The 19,272-nt window shown below is 34.7% G+C and overlaps 1 protein-coding gene across 3 annotated transcripts in view; it reads right to left on the bottom strand.

Moving 5' to 3' along the window:
* LOC117316402 (D(2) dopamine receptor A-like) overlaps positions 1 to 19,272 on the bottom strand; it is a 64,060-nt gene that overhangs the window by 23,307 nt on the left and 21,481 nt on the right. Inside the window, exon 1 of one of the 3 annotated variants that reach the window (XM_033870953.1) lies at positions 249 to 264. The exons of the other annotated variants lie outside the window; for them this stretch is intronic. The gene's annotated coding sequence lies outside the window, so the exon portion shown is untranslated. Of the gene's footprint in view, positions 1 to 248; positions 265 to 19,272 lie in introns of those variants that run through there. 3 annotated transcript variants of the gene reach the window in all.

Genomic DNA, 19,272 nt, shown 5'->3' with positions numbered 1-19,272 from the left:
AAACGAGGAACAAAGTAACGAATTAACAAACACACGCAAGCAATATATGAAATACATCTTTGTTTGATTGATGGAAATTAAATCTTGTCTCTGTATTGTATAAGTATAACGTGAGATTTTTTGTACATTTTTATAATATTTACCGCAGTGTCAAATTAAATTATTTCTAATCATTTAGCCTATCCTTTCTTAACATATACCGGTTGTACACATATTGCATAATCACTCTGCATACCTCTGCAACTTACCTTGGTATTGAAGTGACGGTCGACAGTTACGACACATGTGTCTGCACTACCTGGACGATATAGGTGTATACACATAGGTGTTACCTCACACACCTATACACTACGGATAATTAATCTCGAAAGTCTTTGGCGGTAAATTAATAACGCTTCAATTAAACTATATAGACGTTTTTGGTATTAATATGATCCGTGTAAACATACTGTTTTAAACCTCTATGACCTGAATTCGAAGCTACCCTTTTTTATTGATATACCGTCTGTACTGCTTAGAACGTGTGCTGTTTTATCCCGTGCTAGATCATACATATATCATTGATATCATATTCGATAAATCGACCTCATTATCTGGGGGAAAATCAAGATTTCTATATTTCTTCTAAATCTAACATTATTATCAGTAATGATATTGGGTATCTTTCACAAAACAGCTTTATAAGCTGGTTTGTTTTTTTAAATGAGTGGGAATTTGTAGTGCCACGTTTTTTTTTTTAGTGTGTTCTATTTTACAACCGAATATATATCATTTGTAGTACCATGTAAGTTATTTTGATTGTGTTCTCTTCCACTGTAGTATATCTATAATTTGTAGTACCACGTTAGGTTGTTTGGGTGTGTTCTATACTACTGTAGTATATATATATATAATTTGTAGTACCACGTTAGTTTTGGGTGTGTTACATGTATATACTACTGTAGTATATATATAATTTGTAGTACCACGTTAGTGTTTTGAGTGTGTTCTATACTACTGTAGTATATATATAATTTGTAGTACCACGTTAGGTTGTTTGAGTGTGTTCTATACTACTGTAGTATATATATATAATTTGTAGTACCACGTTAGTTGTTTGAGTGTGTTCTATACTACTGTAGTATATATATATAATTTGTAGTACCACGTTAGTTTTGGGTGTGTTCTATACTACTGTAGTATATATATATAATTTGTAGTACCACGTTAGGTTGTTTGGGTGTGTTCTATACTACTGTAGTATATATATAATTTGTAGTACCACGTTAGTGTTTTGAGTGTGTTCTATACTACTGTAGTATATATATATAATTTGTAGTACCACGTTAGATTGTTTGGGCGTGTTCTATACTACTGTAGTATATATATATAATTTGTAGTACCACGTCAGTGTTTTGGGTGTGTTCTATACTACTGTAGTATATATATATAATTTGTAGTACCACGTTAGGTTGTTTGAGTGTGTTCTATACTACTGTAGTATATATATATAATTTGTAGTACCACGTTAGTGTTTTGAGTGTGTTCTATACTACTGTAGTATATATATATATAATTTGTAGTACCACGTTAGTGTTTTGAGTGTGTTCTATACTACTGTAGTATATATATATATAATTTGTAGTACCACGTTAGTGTTTTGGGTGTGTTCTATACTACTGTAGTATATATATATATAATTTGTAGTACCACGTTAGGTTGTTTGTGTGTGTTCTATACTACTGTAGTATATATATATAATTTGTAGTACCACGTTAGGTTGTTTGGGTGTGTTCTATACTACTGTAGTATATATATATAATGTGTAGTACCACGTTAGTGTTTTGGGTGTGTTCTATACTACTGTAGTATATATATATAATTTGTAGTACCACGTTAGGTTGTTTGTGTGTGTTCTATACTACTGTAGTATATATATATAATTTGTAGTACCACGTTAGGTTGTTTGGGTGTGTTCTATACTACTGTAGTATATATATAATTTGTAGTACCACGTTAGGTTGTTTGGGTGTGTTCTATACTACTGTAGTATATATATATAATGTGTAGTACCACGTTAGGTTGTTTGGGCGTGTTCTATACTACTGTAGTATATATATATAATTTGTAGTACCACGTTAGTGTTTTGGGTGTGTTCTATACTACTGTAGTATATATATATAATTTGTAGTACCACGTTAGGTTTTGGGTGTGTTCTATACTACTGTAGTATATATATATAATTTGTAGTACCACGTTAGGTTTTGGGTGTGTTCTCTTCCACTGTAGTATATATATATAATTTGTAGTACCACGTTAGTTTTGAGTGTGTTCTATACTACTGTAGTATATATATATAATTTGTAGTACCACGTTAGATTGTTCGGGTGTGTTCTATACTACTGTAGTATATATATATAATTTGTAGTACCACGTTAGGTTGTTTGAGTGTGTTCTCTTCCACTGTAGTATATATATAATTTGTAGTACAACGTTAGTTTTGGGTGTGTTTTATACTACTGTAGTATATATATATATAATTTGTAGTACCACGTTAGGTTTTGAGTGTATTCTATACTACTGTAGTATATATATATAATTTGTAGTACCACGTTAGGTTGTGTGTGTTCTATACTACTGTAGTATATATATATAATTTGTAGTACCACGTTAGTTTGTTTGAGTGTGTTCTATACTACTGTAGTATATATATAATTTGTAGTACCACGTTAGGTTGTTTGAGTGTGTTCTATACTACTGTAGTATATATATAATTTGTAGTACCACGTTAGTGTTTTGAGTGTGTTCTATACTACTGTAGTATATATATAATTTGTAGTACCACGTTAGTGTTTTGAGTGTGTTCTATACTACTGTAGTATATATATATAATTTGTAGTACCACGTTAGGTTGTTTGGGTGTGTTCTATACTACTGTAGTATATATATAATTTGTAGTACCACGTTAGTGTTTTGAGTGTGTTCTATACTACTGTAGTATATATATAATTTGTAGTACCACGTTAGGTTGTTTGGGTGTGTTTTATACTTCTGTAGTATATATATAATTTGTAGTACCACGTTAGTGTTTTGAGTGTGTTCTATACTACTGTAGTATATATATATAATTTGTAGTACCACGTTAGGTTGTTTGGGTGTGTTCTATACTACTGTAGTATATATATATAATTTGTAGTACCACGTTAGTGTTTTGGGTGTGTTCTATACTACTGTAGTATATATATATAATTTGTAGTACCACGTTAGTGTTTTGGGTGTGTTCTATACTACTGTAGTATATATATATAATTTGTAGTACCACGTTAGGTTGTTTGGGTGTGTTCTATACTACTGTAGTATATATATATATAATTTGTAGTACCACTTTAGTGTTTTGGGTGTGTTCTATACTACTGTAGTATATATATAATTTGTAGTACCACGTTAGTGTTTTGGGTGTGTTCTATACTACTGTAGTATATATATAATTTGTAGTACCACGTTAGGTTGTGTGGGTGTGTTCTATACTACTGTAGTATATATATATAATTTGTAGTACCACGTTAGGTTGTTTGGGTGTGTTCTATACTACTGTAGTATATATATATAATTTGTAGTACCACGTTAGTGTTTTGAGTGTGTTCTATACTACTGTAGTATATATATATAATTTGTAGTACCACGTTAATGTTTTGGGTGTGTTCTATACTACTGTAGTATATATATATAATTTGTAATACCACATTAGGTTGTTTGGGTGTGTTCTATACTACTGTAGTATATATATATAATTTGTAGTACCACGTTAGTGTTTTGGGTGTGTTCTATACTACTGTAGTATATATATAATTTGTAGTACCACGTTAGTGTTTTGGGTGTGTTCTATACTACTGTAGTATATATATAATTTGTAGTACCACGTTAGGTTGTTTGGGTGTGTTCTATACTACTGTAGTATATATTTATAATTTGTAGTACCACGTTAGGTTGTTTGGGTGTGTTCTATACTACTGTAGTATATATATAATTTGTAGTACCATGTTAGGTTGTTTGGGTGTGTTCTATACTACTGTAATATATATATATAATTTGTAGTACCACGTTAGGTTGTTTGGGTGTGTTCTATACTACTGTAGTATATATTTATAATTTGTAGTACCACGTTAGGTTGTGTGGGCGTGTTCTATACTACTGGAGTATATATATATAATTTGTAGTACCACGTTAGGTTGTTTGGGTGTGTTCTATACTACGGTAGTATATATATATAATTTGTAGTACCACGTTAGGTTGTTTGGGCGTGTTCTATACTACTGTAGTATATATATATAATTTGTAGTACCACGTTAGGTTGTTTGGGTGTGTTCTATACTACTGTAGTATATATATATAATTTGTAGTACCACGTTAGATTGTTTGGGTGTGTTCTATACTACTGTAGTATATATATATAATTTGTAGTACCACGTTAGTTTTGAGTGTGTTCTATACTATTGTAGTATATATATAATTTGTAGTACCACGTTAGACTTTTGAGTGTGTTCTATACTACTGTAGTATATATATATATAATTTGTAGTACCACGTTAGGTTGTTTGGGTGTGTTCTATACTACTGTAGTATATATATAATTTGTAGTACCACGTTAGTGTTTTGAGTGTGTTCTATACTACTGTAGTATATATATAATTTGTAGTACCACGTTAGGTTGTTTGGGTGTGTTTTATACTTCTGTAGTATATATATAATTTGTAGTACCACGTTAGTGTTTTGAGTGTGTTCTATACTACTGTAGTATATATATATAATTTGTAGTACCACGTTAGGTTGTTTGGGTGTGTTCTATACTACTGTAGTATATATATATAATTTGTAGTACCACGTTAGTGTTTTGGGTGTGTTCTATACTACTGTAGTATATATATATAATTTGTAGTACCACGTTAGTGTTTTGGGTGTGTTCTATACTACTGTAGTATATATATAATTTGTAGTACCACGTTAGGTTGTTTGGGTGTGTTCTATACTACTGTAGTATATATATATATAATTTGTAGTACCACTTTAGTGTTTTGGGTGTGTTCTATACTACTGTAGTATATATATAATTTGTAGTACCACGTTAGTGTTTTGGGTGTGTTCTATACTACTGTAGTATATATATAATTTGTAGTACCACGTTAGGTTGTTTGGGTGTGTTCTATACTACTGTAGTATATATATATAATTTGTAGTACCACGTTAGTGTTTTGGGTGTGTTCTATACTACTGTAGTATATATATAATTTGTAGTACCACGTTAGTGTTTTGGGTGTGTTCTATACTACTGTAGTATATATATAATTTGTAGTACCACGTTAGGTTGTTTGGGTGTGTTCTATACTACTGTAGTATATATATATAATTTGTAGTACCACGTTAGGTTGTTTGGGTGTGTTCTATACTACTGTAGTATATATATAATTTGTAGTACCATGTTAGGTTGTTTGGGTGTGTTCTATACTACTGTAATATATATATAATTTGTAGTACCACGTTAGGTTGTTTGGGTGTGTTCTATACTACTGTAGTATATATTTATAATTTGTAGTACCACGTTAGGTTGTGTGGGCGTGTTCTATACTACTGGAGTATATATATATAATTTGTAGTACCACGTTAGGTTGTTTGGGTGTGTTCTATACTACGGTAGTATATATATATAATTTGTAGTACCACGTTAGGTTGTTTGGGCGTGTTCTATACTACTGTAGTATATATATATAATTTGTAGTACCACGTTAGGTTGTTTGGGTGTGTTCTATACTACTGTAGTATATATATATAATTTGTAGTACCACGTTAGATTGTTTGGGTGTGTTCTATACTACTGTAGTATATATATATAATTTGTAGTACCACGTTAGTTTTGAGTGTGTTCTATACTATTGTAGTATATATATAATTTGTAGTACCACGTTAGACTTTTGAGTGTGTTCTATACTACTGTAGTATATATATATATAATTTGTAGTACCACGTTAGGTTGTTTGGGTGTGTTCTATACTACTGTAGTATATATATAATTTGTAGTACCACGTTAGTGTTTTGAGTGTGTTCTATACTACTGTAGTATATATATAATTTGTAGTACCACGTTAGGTTGTTTGGGTGTGTTTTATACTTCTGTAGTATATATATAATTTGTAGTACCACGTTAGTGTTTTGAGTGTGTTCTATACTACTGTAGTATATATATATAATTTGTAGTACCACGTTAGGTTGTTTGGGTGTGTTCTATACTACTGTAGTATATATATATAATTTGTAGTACCACGTTAGTGTTTTGGGTGTGTTCTATACTACTGTAGTATATATATATAATTTGTAGTACCACGTTAGTGTTTTGGGTGTGTTCTATACTACTGTAGTATATATATATAATTTGTAGTACCACGTTAGGTTGTTTGGGTGTGTTCTATACTACTGTAGTATATATATATAATTTGTAGTACCACTTTAGTGTTTTGGGTGTGTTCTATACTACTGTAGTATATATATAATTTGTAGTACCACGTTAGTGTTTTGGGTGTGTTCTATACTACTGTAGTATATATATAATTTGTAGTACCACGTTAGGTTGTGTGGGTGTGTTCTATACTACTGTAGTATATATATATAATTTGTAGTACCACGTTAGGTTGTTTGGGTGTGTTCTATACTACTGTAGTATATATATATAATTTGTAGTACCACGTTAGTGTTTTGAGTGTGTTCTATACTACTGTAGTATATATATATAATTTGTAGTACCACGTTAATGTTTTGGGTGTGTTCTATACTACTGTAGTATATATATATAATTTGTAATACCACATTAGGTTGTTTGGGTGTGGTTCTATACTACTGTAGTATATATATATAATTTGTAGTACCACGTTAGTGTTTTGGGTGTGTTCTATACTACTGTAGTATATATATAATTTGTAGTACCACGTTAGTGTTTTGGGTGTGTTCTATACTACTGTAGTATATATATAATTTGTAGTACCACGTTAGGTTGTTTGGGTGTGTTCTATACTACTGTAGTATATATATAATTTGTAGTACCACGTTAGGTTGTTTGGGTGTGTTCTATACTACTGTAGTATATATATAATTTGTAGTACCATGTTAGGTTGTTTGGGTGTGTTCTATACTACTGTAATATTTATATATAATTTGTAGTACCACGTTAGGTTGTTTGGGTGTGTTTCTATACTACTGTAGTATATATTTATAATTTGTAGTACCACGTTAGGTTTGTGTGGGCGTGTTCTATACTACTGTAGTATATATATATAATTTGTAGTACCCACGTTATGTTGTTTGGAGTGTGTTCTATACTACTGTAGTTAGAATATAAATTTGGTAGTACACGTTAGGTTGTTTGGGCGTGTCTCTATACTACTGTAGTATATATATCATTTGTAGTACCACGTTTAGGTTGTTTGGGTGTGTTCTATACTACTGTAGTATATATATATAATTGTAGTACCACGTTAGATTGTTTGGGTGTGTTCTATACTACTGTAGTATATATATATAATTTGTAGTACCCACGTTAGTTTTGAGTGTGTTTCTATACTATTGTAGTATATATATAATTGTTAGTACACGTTAGACTTGTTGAGTGTGTTCTAATAACTACTGTAGTATATATATAATTTGTAGTACCACGTTAGTTGTTTGGGTGTGTTCTATACTACTGTAGTATATATATATAATTTGTAGTACCACGTTAGGTTGTTTGGGTGTGTTCTATACTACTGTAGTATATATATATAATTTGTAGTACCACGTTAGTGTTTTGTGTGTGTTCTATACTACTGTAGTATATATGTAATTTGTAGTACCACGTTAGGTTGTGTGGGCGTGTTCTATACTACTGTAGTATATATATATAATTTGTAGTACCACGTTAGGTTGTTTGGGTGTGTTCTATACTACTGTAGTATATATATAATTTGTAGTACCACGTTAGGTTGTTTGGGTGTGTTCTATACTACTGTAGTATATATATAATTTGTAGTACCACGTTAGTTTTTTTTTAGTATGTTCTATACTACTGTAGTATATACATGTATATATATATAATTTGTAATACCACGTTAGATTTTTCGGTTGTTTTTTTTCTACTGTAGTATATATATAATTTGTAGTGCAACCTTGATTTATTACTTGTATACTTAATTACATAGTTGGTGTGGCTGATCAAGTAAAATTGATAAACGAGGGCCAGTTATTAACAACAGAGACGTTGATCATGTGACTCCCCATATGTTCCGGAAGGTGAAGCCAATTCTTCTTCATCGACAGCATTCCCGAAAGTGACACTATACTATATTTAAAAAGGGGATAATACAGCAGTATAATCATTAACAGTTCATACAGCTAGTTACTGAAGATATGACACACACCAACATAGCCCTTTCCCTTTACTTATCTTCTCCCAAAGGTGTCCTCCGGCAGGACACCAAGCAAGCATTGGAAGTCATGATAATAACCATCTAATATGTAGCCGTACCAGCTGACTAAACTGACAACGCTATTATATCTAGAGTTCACGTAAAGTGCTCGGTTTGTTGGACAATGCGTGGCAGTTCTTTCAGATCAGTTATTGATTTGAATCTGTTTCAAATACAAACAGAGATGCTGGACCCACATAACACGACAACCAATTCTAATACCTTTGGAGAATCCATCATGACATCACTTCATACGAAGTCAGAATAGATTTATTACACCATTACAGAATGATATGTCTTACAATATGTTGGTAGAATGTTCCTTTGTCTGTTACCTGATATCTACGTAGACCTTCAATTTTCAAAATTCTCAAAATCAACTTAATTTTATCTTTTACCGCGTTTCACATGGCAAATATTACGTTTTTAATATTTTTGGTATGTGTTGTTATGCTGCAGAAATGCCACCTTAATAAGTATGACCGGTAGCGTACGTAATAGATAAGCCGTCATCTTTAAGATAATAAGTTCCATGGCTCGAATACCGCTGTTGCAGTCGTGTATGATTTTGTTACAAACAATGAAGCATGTTAAAGTAAGAAAAAAAGTCTAACAACTTAGAATTATCAGGTAACATTAGAGCATCAGATTAACAGCATAAAACATCAGAACAGGATTTCTAGACATGTGAAATACAATCTTACATAGGTCTGACAAAGAACCTCTGATATCATTCGAGGCTGGATTCAGCAAGAGGCAGGCAAGGCGCACTCTGGTAAAGCTACCTCGAGGCTGGGTTCATCATGAACTAGATACAGACGTCCTCTGACACAGCTACCTCGAGGCTGGATTCATCATGAACTAGATATAGACGCCCTCTGACAAAGCTATCTCGAGGCTGGGTCCATCATGAACTAGATACAGACGCCCTCTGACATAGCTACCTCGAGGCTGGATTCATCATGAACTAGATACAGACGCCCTCTGACAAAGCTACCTTGAGGCTGGGTCCATCATGAACTAGATACAGACGCCCTCTGACAAAGCTACCTCGAGGCTGGATCCACCATGAACTAGATACAGACGCCCTCTGACACGGCTACCTCGAGGCTGGATCCACCATGAACTAGATACAAACGCCCTCTGACAAAGCTACCTTGAGGCTGGGTCCATCATGAACTAGATACAGACGCCCTCTGACATAGCTACCTCGAGGCTGGGTCCACCATGAACTAGATACAGACGCCCTCTGACATAGCTACCACGAGGCTGGGTCCATCATGAACTAGATACAGACGCCCTCTGACACGGCTACCTCGAGGCTGGGTCCATCATGAACTAGATACAGACGCCCTCTGACACGGCTACTTCGAGGCTGAATTCATCATGAACTAGATACAAACGCCCTCTGACATAGCTACCTCGAGGCTGAATTCATCATGAACTAGATACAGACGCCCTCTGACAAAGCTACGTGTACCTTGAGGCTGGGTCCATCATGAACTAGATACAGACGCCCTCTGACATAGCTACCTCGAGGCTGGGTCCACCATGAACTAGATACAGACGCCCTCTGACATAGCTACCACGAGGCTGGGTCCATCATGAACTAGATACAGACGCCCTCTGATACGGCTACCTCGAGGCTGAATTCATCATGAACTAGATACAGACGCCCTCTGATAATGCTACCTCGAGGCTGGGTCCATCATGAACTAGATACAGACGCCCTCTGACACGGCTACTTCGAGGCTGAATTCATCATGAACTAGATACAAACGCCCTCTGACATAGCTACCTCGAGGCTGAATTCATCATGAACTAGATACAGACGCCCTCTGACAAAGCTACGTGTACCTCGAGGCTGGGTCCATCATGAACTAGATACAGACGCCCTCTGTCACGGCTTCTTCGAGGCTGAATCCATCATGAACTAGATACAGACGCCCTCTGACAAAGCTACCTCGAGGCTGGGTCCATCATGAACTAGATACAGACGCCCTCTGGTCACGGCTTCTTCGAGGCTGGAATCCATCATGAACTAGATACAGACACCCTCTAACACAGCTACCACGAGCCAGACATAGTGACTCTGACTTACAGTAGATCCTTCGAGGCGGGATCCAACACGGACTAGGAAAGACGTACTCAGACATAGGGACTGTGAACGAGTGAATTCCTGTGGGATCATAAATGTTTGCATTGCATCACAGAAATAAAAAGTATTCCCATTTCCTGTTTTATTTGCGTAAATAAATTATCAATTGTTACATTTTCAACGTCGCTACAAGCAGTTCTCCCACAAGAGAAAGTGAATGTTGAATAGTAAAATCCCTTTGAGGATATAGAGTTTCTGTCGAGTTGAAGTTTCTGTTTAAATTAGGAAAAACCCGCATCATTGTAACATTATTGGCGTTAATGTCTATCGACGTAGCATCACTTAGACTAATTGCTGTTTTAATATGTCTTTCTCGTGTCAACTGGGCAGTTAATAAATTAATGCACTTCAACGTTCCTTTTTTATGACTTAATTTTTTTTCGTCGTCATTCATTTTGGGGATTTATGAATGATATTCACGTACAAATTATCACCGGAATTGAAGCCATTATTTCAAAACAAACAAGATAGTTCCGAGACTCGAAACGCCATACTATCGTTGTTAATGGTAACATCGGGGACTCCATTAGAAATGATGGAGATTGATGACGTAAGTGACAAACATCAAACCGCACGAGGACGTTTACATGCGGATCCAAAATGTACCCAGGTGTATTGTATGATCGCATCATTAATCTACAATCAAGTCACGGGTATCTACTCGTCCATCCGGGTTCATTGTCGGTTCTTTAGCATTTTTTGTATTAAATGTTTAATTTTGGATTTGAACGTTTCATTTCACACATCAATACTTCATTATTTGTTTCAATTCACATTGATACGATGGATCTTAAGTTCACAAGACATCTCTATTGTCTGCAAATAATCAATCCCCTTCTTACCCAGCAACATATTACGAGAGTGATTTCATATAGATAAAAGGTCAAAGAGGGGTCTTGGCCTCTAGAATGGGAGAATCGCGGAACGTTCATGACGGGGATTCGGTTCTCTCGAGCTTTCCTTTTTACTCTTTAACAAATCAAATATAAGTGTAATTCAATGGCCAGGCCAGGACTCGAACCCGATACCTCCTAACTGTAGAAGGACCATATACACATTTGTAACTATTAAGCTAACTGACCATCGACCTTTAGCTGAGTCCATTCCACTACACAAAAAGAGGCCCATGAACTTAACGGTCACATGAGTTTTGAAATATTTAAGGCAACTTAATTGACCGTTTTTGGCCCCGCCCTTCAGCCCTGGGGTAAGTCAGAGGCAAATGTGCATACCACGGCATCAGGCTGTCATCCAATGCTGATAATGTTAATGAAGTTAGAATGAATTCCATAGAAATCAAACAAATGATAGTCAAAAATGCTAATTCACTTTATAAACTATTGTTAATTCAACCCCTTCCAAGGGGCAAAAGTGAGATCCCAAGGTCATGAAATTCACAATTTCGGTAAAGCACATTTAAACCCTTCCATCTATGAAGTATTTGATTCTTATTTATTTAGGTCTTTGGAAGAAGTTTCTTAAATTGTCAGCTATTATGACCCTTTTTGGCCCCGCCCATAAGCCCTGGGGTTCAGTCAGTGCAAGTATACATGTAGTTTACAACAGGCACCCCATACTGATTATTCTAACGAAGTTTGTATTATTTCAAATAAGAATTTAGACAAATTATGCTAAAAAGTGTGAATTCCCTATATAAACTATGGTAAATGTTACCCCATCCCAGGGGGAAATGCGAGACCCCAGGGTCATGAAAAGCACAATTTTGGTAAAGAACCTTAAGACCTTTCTATCTGTGACGAGTATTTGATTTTAGCATATCTGGGAGTTAATAAGATTTTTGAATTTTTTGTCAAGTTGACTATTTTTGGCCCCGCCCCTCAGGCCCCTGGGGGATCGGGACCATATAATTTACAATTTTTGATGACCTTTGGCCATGGAAGCTTCCTGCCAAATTTCATTGAATCTGGTTTTGCGGTTTTGGAGAAGAAGTAGAAAATGTAAATTGTTTATGAGGGACGAGGGGCGACGACGAACAAAAGGCGGTTAGAATAGGCCACTTTGCCAACTTAAAAATATGGTAGGGTAGCAAAGGGTTTGTTATTTGTCTTAAATAAAAGTATTGAGCAAAAAGTGGGCATCAAACAAGAACAGCGGGGAATATTCTGTTGGAATATTATCCATTGAGGATCTTAAACTGGCCATTAGATGGAAGATTAAACGCCTACAGACTTCAATGATAAGAGTGTATATGGTGTCCCTCTGCATTTCATCAATAACTCTCATGTTTTATCTTTGTTTCAGTCCCGAGAAAGAAGCTCCAATAAATCGGATATGAAAATCAGATAAAACTGAATTGCTTTCAGATCTTTTTTTTATTTACACCAAAATGAAAAAAAAGTGATATAGAGATTTGCATTAGGACTCTTGAAAAGGTACAAATCGAATACGACCAGGCGTTCCAGTATGATATGCATCTTCTTGTTAATCGAAGACACCCGCTTGTCAAATCGAGGTCAAATCCAGATTAAGTCAAATTCTTATAATCAGTACTAGGGGTGATAACAGAACCACTGTAGACATATCAACACGTATTAACCACTTACTACATAACACACAAGGAAATAATATATTTCCAAATGAGTTCATGATGTCGACCACAAACTTCCTTATACTCTTCATCAACCTGCTGTATCGAAACCTTGTGATGTTTATTTCCCCGTCAGTTGTCGGCATTGATAACGGAAATCGTGAAATTGGGAACAAGGCCCTTGACTACCAAATCAACTGGGAATTTAAACACAGTATGTAGGGGAATCAGAGATGTTGCTGTCTAGAAATGGAAAATTAAAAATTTGGAAATTGAAAACATCATACTTATCATGCTTCTTAGGTGTTACCAGTCCCTGCCAGTTACGTTACAAGTAAAGATCGAGACAAGAGGCTGATGTTGAAGAGTTTATCATGTCCAAAGTTTTGAGACTTTTCTGTCAGGTATGGTAGAGATTATATCATTCTTCCATGAAATTTAAAAAGCAATATTTTTAGGAAGAGCATTTTTGATATGTCAGATATTTTCAATAACTTAATGTATCTAAGAAAATTTGTGATATTCTAAAAAAAAAGTTTGTTATATCTAATTATCTATAATGAGTAATGTTTATATCGTAAATGAGTATAGTCTATATCATAAATAAGTAGAGCCTATATCATAAATAAGTAATGTCTATATCATAAATAAGTAGAGTCTATATCATAAATTATCTTAAACAACTAATTTCTATATCGTAAATGAATATAGACTGTATCATAAATGAGTATAGTCTATATAAAAAATAAATAAAGTCTGTATCATAGATTAGTATAATACATCATACTTGCATATAGTCTATATCGTAAAAGAGTATAGTCAATATCATAAATAAGTAGAGTCTATATCATAAATAAGTATAGTCTATATCATAAATAAGTAAAGTCTATATCATAAATAGGTATACTACGTTAGAAACAACAAAGAATACCGACATGCAAACGATACCGTACTTCCAACTCATAATCGACAAAACGAGGGCTAATATGAAAAAATATAGGTTTGCATGAAGATCCTTCAAAAGGTACCAGGAGGGTGAGACCAGGTACCCGGGAGGGGTAAGCGTCTTGTCCTTCAGATAACACTGACATACATGTATCGTCCCAGAACTTAGGTCTACGTGCTTACAGCGACGTCAGCCTACGATCAACCATTATCTGTCGTGTTTCCATGTCACTCATGGGATACCCTGGTCTTGTCAACTCCCAGACCATTATTTGACAAGCTGTATCTAAGAGGTGCGGTTCGCCACTGGTTTCATTTCATGGCGTTTACATGTCACACATGATTCCATATTGTAAAATAGACATGTCGTGATTTCCGGAATAAGTCGAATGTAATGGCTAAAATAACGATTTCTCGATATGTAAAATTAGTGAAGACCACGGGCGAATTGTTATTGCTGAAAACATTTGGGAATATTCTATAATACATTGTGCGAAATGGAGGCTGACATTTCTCGTTATACTTATTATGTGGCTTGCGGTGTCCGTGTCGCTGTTTCGAGTCTCGTTAGATTGACAGGGACACGGTTTTCGAGTCTTGTTAGATTGACAGGGACATGGTTTTACATATGTTTATCTTAGCTGTGTGTGGCAACTTTGGTCGATGAACCAGAATACAAATGTCTCTCTGGAATATCTGGACCCATATTCATGAAACCAGACTCATGCGCATATACACGTTTTGTCCTCAGACTCAAATACGTTTGGTGATAAATCTGATATCAGAACTAACTTTTTGAATGATTTGAAGGAATTTCGAAAGACTTTTAAACTGGTATTTCATAATTGAACTTTGAAAGTTGGGCTGGTGACAGGTTTCATGCTTGAGCATGAGAATGATTTCATGAATAGGGGACATATACTTATTAATACTTTTATCCGTATTTGTGTGATGTATCAATAAGTAACAACAAAGTATCGATGTATCAATATTATGTTTTCTAATATGGTATTATTACAATCTATGCCTGCGACAAATTATTTACCGAAACACAATTTCCGTCCCCATTTGTCAGTGTCAGATGCGAGGTTCTGTTGCAGTTACGAAGGGCCGGAAGTGTCCATATTCATCAATTAGCCCGGACGGATGACGGTAATACTATTCCGGAAACGTTGGGATGCCGTACTGGTAGGTTTCGACATAACACGCAGTAACAGTATCAGATGATTTAAAAATATAAATTCTTCAATAAAACCTAAAAGTGAGGGATGGCGTTGGGTGGCAATTGTAGTGTGACGCTGAAAAAATAGTCCTGATATGTAACATAGCCAATCAAAACACTGGAGACTATTAATGGTTCAAACCAAACGCTTACGACGTTTCATTTCAGACGGCCCACAAAGCCATGACAAATATGGCAGATAGAGTTTAGCTTTACAAGGGTTCGTACAGTCTTTGGCAGCTATAGTTCCAGGACGTTAGTATTCTTGCGTAAAGCTCTGATGATTTTGCTATTTAATGTGAGACGGTGGAAACGAAACTTTTGATATGGAACTATCACCAACAGAGCGTACACTTAATACAGCATTCCAACACGAATGCATGTATGCTTACCTGAGTTTCACGTGTACCTGTAATTTTCCCCGATTGTTCTGGGACCTGCTAACGTGCGGTTCACCACATCATTCAAATTAAGTATTGACTTTCCTGGTTTGAAATACAGCAATGTTGAAACCTGTTGAGACAGGTTATAGCAGATCGAATTTCTTTTCGCAAAAAAAAATATATACTGTTATAATGTAGACGATGAAGTATTTGGTCGATATTGGGACTGGTGAGCGTGATATGACACATAGCCAGGCAGATTTATTAGATAGTAGTGTCAAATGTGAAATAACCTCTTATGTTAAACCCGGGTATGTTTGTATTTGTTCTAGGGGTATCAAGAGTATACGATAAAGAAAGTAGAGTTCAAATTTGAAATATTTGTTTTAAGATTTAAAATTTCTACAAAATTGAAATTTAGCAGAACGGACGTTTATGAATTGAGAATTAAATTTCTGAGATCAATATTTATTTATATTGCCAAATAAATAAAGAGGATACCACGTCAATTTATAGATTGATAAAACACTAGTGCAGCGCTCGTCGTAAATCGGCATGTGTACTGACAGCTGGGATAAGTGATTCACACGCCTCGTTATCATGTCAGTGGACAGGATATCCGGTTCTGCTTTAAAGGTCAAACAAAAATGTTAAACAAGACCGAATGTATAACGCCAAACTAGAATGATATTGGATTTTAAAATAGATCTAGCAGACAAAAATTTCTCTAATTTATGGAAATTCAGACTAATTGACGACTGACAAAGATGTAAGATTGCTCAAATGTTATTTTCATTTTAATGCTGTATAATCTAGTGTAAGTGAGAATTTTCCATGGGATTGTCACACATAGGATCTCTGAAGTGTTGATACAAGTGCAGGGTACATGCTATTTCAGTAGCATAATTCAAAGTTAAAGTTCACTGTGTAACTTGACATTTAGATTCGTACAATGTATGTAACTAATCTTCACAACTGAGGTAGATATTATAAAAGCAGATACATATTTACGTATTGATATTTTTTGCATTCGGTACAGATTTTGCTTAGTTCATTGACACAATTTTTGAATACAATTTAATTTACTTAAGGGGTTATCCTAACAAAGACAAAACGCCTATTCATTATAATGCAAACCTGTATATATAGAAAAAAAATGCTCACTTACTATTATATATATACCTCTCTTATAAGAGTTCCAATCCATTTTTTTAACAATATTGATTTAGGATGATGTTTTGATTCTGTATTTCATACATGGTCCTCAGAGCGATAGGACGATGATATAGTCCATATCCGCATGAGGATATACTATCGATTGACTAATTGTTCGGATATGATATCGATTGACTAATGATCGGATATAATACCGATTAACTAATTGTTCGGATATGATACCGATTAACTAATTGTTCGGATATGATATCGATTAACTAATGATCAGATATGATATCGATAAACTAATTGTTCGGATATGATATCGATAAACTAATTGTTCGGATATGATATCGATAAACTAATTGTTCGGATATGATATCGATTAATTAATGATCGGATATGATATCGATTAACTAATGATAAGATATGATATCGATTAACTAATGATCGGATATGATAACGATTAACTAATTATATGATATAATATCGATTTATTAATGATCAGATATGATATCGATTAACTAATGATAAGATATGATACCGATTAACTAATGATAAGATATGATATCGATTAACTACTAAATCTAATAAATAATGGTCGGATTTAATCGATTAGATAATGATCACATATAATATCGATTAACTAATCGTTTAACACAAACCAATCAGATAATCGATTGAATTTGTATGATATACATATAATCGATATATCGAGATAACGTTTACCTGTATTTAAGGAAGCCGTGGTAGCTCATCCTGCTTATACTGTTGTGGTTGTGTCATTGGCAATGGACTTTACCCTAATCGCTCAGGATGGCATGACGTCTCATGTCATCCTGAGCAATTAGGGTAAAGTCCATTGCAAATTACCTCTCGTATGCTGTTCAGTGAGGTAGTCACCAACTACCACAAGGAGACCCCCGCCTCAAAATGACACTGGCTGTTCAAGGTGCGATTAACCCAACAAACAAACTTTATTTTAGACCAAACGATACCACAGTCTACGCACATAAGTATATCTGCCTAATATGTCAAATATTGGCGTATTTCTTTCGTAAATTCATAAAAATGACCCGAATTATCAAAATATATTTGAAGACAATATTAGCCAATTATGTAATATGGTTAGCTACATAGGAAATCATTTCCGTTTATAACCGACACTCGATTACGGATTTGTAACCCATCATTAGGCCGCAATCCGCTCACCAATAAATTACTGAGTAATAGCTAGTGACAAAGAAACACGGCGATATGACTGGGAAAGCTGTCAAGCTATGACGGATACTTATCTGGTCTGGACCTTGTGACTATTACATTAGGATGATACTTTAACCGAACACGGGGTTCTAAAGCATCCCAGTATCCCAAACAGGGTTCGGGCCCAGAACTACATTCTTGTGACACAAATTAAATTCTATCATTGATATTTAAATAGACAAATCTTTATGCTTTCCGCTACATGCCCAGATAAGAAAACATAATGAAAACAATAAAATCAAACGCGTGCCTTAATAACGGAAACTGTAAAGACTCGAAGAAAAAAAAACCCACCCCCAGTAAAAGAAAAAATCGTTTAACAAACTTAACCTCTCTTTATATAGAAAAGCACATGAAGTAAGAAATCTGATTACATAAAGACACTTCGGGGTAAAACTCTTACCGTTAAAGAGCGCTTCCTGGACTTAACTCGACAACAACATAGGGTAACACGCCGAGAATTGATACACAGCTGTACACAGGATATGTTTTTCAGTCCAATTACTGAAGCCACACCAATAACACCATTTTTTTTAGCCTCATTAAGAGTTACGTCTAATTTGCCGCCTCAACTAAACTTCCCGGCGAGGAACGGCTCCGGAACAATAGCCAATTACTACTGACCCGGAAACAAGTCGTTATCAATTTGTACAACAACCGTTTATCATCATTGGTGGAGTGAGAGTCGTGAACCCTATGTCTTTACCGAGAACGTGCTGGCTCGTACCATATTGTTTATAGGAGAAGGAGGTCGTGCTTGTAGATGAAGGAGGTCGGCAATATAGAGTTAAAAGGGGTACAAAATCTGTATTCGCACAACAGTATATGACAGTATATATTGTACGGTATTTTTGATAAATATCAAATACACGATAACACACAGAGTGGCAGTACCCCTCGCACACCGCTATTTGAACGACAGTAATGTATTCTGATGTAGAACAAACGACTATTATATTTTTTATTCTTGATATCATCGCAGATAAAGTAGCACAGTCGTTATCTAGCCGTCTTAGTTTGTCCAGGATTTTCTTGTTCAGGATAAATAAAACATCTTTGGAATTTTGTTAAAATCCACACTCCTTTAATTCTTCATTATGTATTTCTGAATTAAACGGTATCCCAATAGGATC

This window comes from Pecten maximus, chromosome 18 (genome assembly GCF_902652985.1).
Source record: "Pecten maximus chromosome 18, xPecMax1.1, whole genome shotgun sequence".
NCBI lineage: Eukaryota > Metazoa > Mollusca > Bivalvia > Pectinida > Pectinidae > Pecten > Pecten maximus.
Note: the sequence above shows the minus strand (reverse complement) of the source record. Positions and strands in the feature narration are given on the sequence as shown.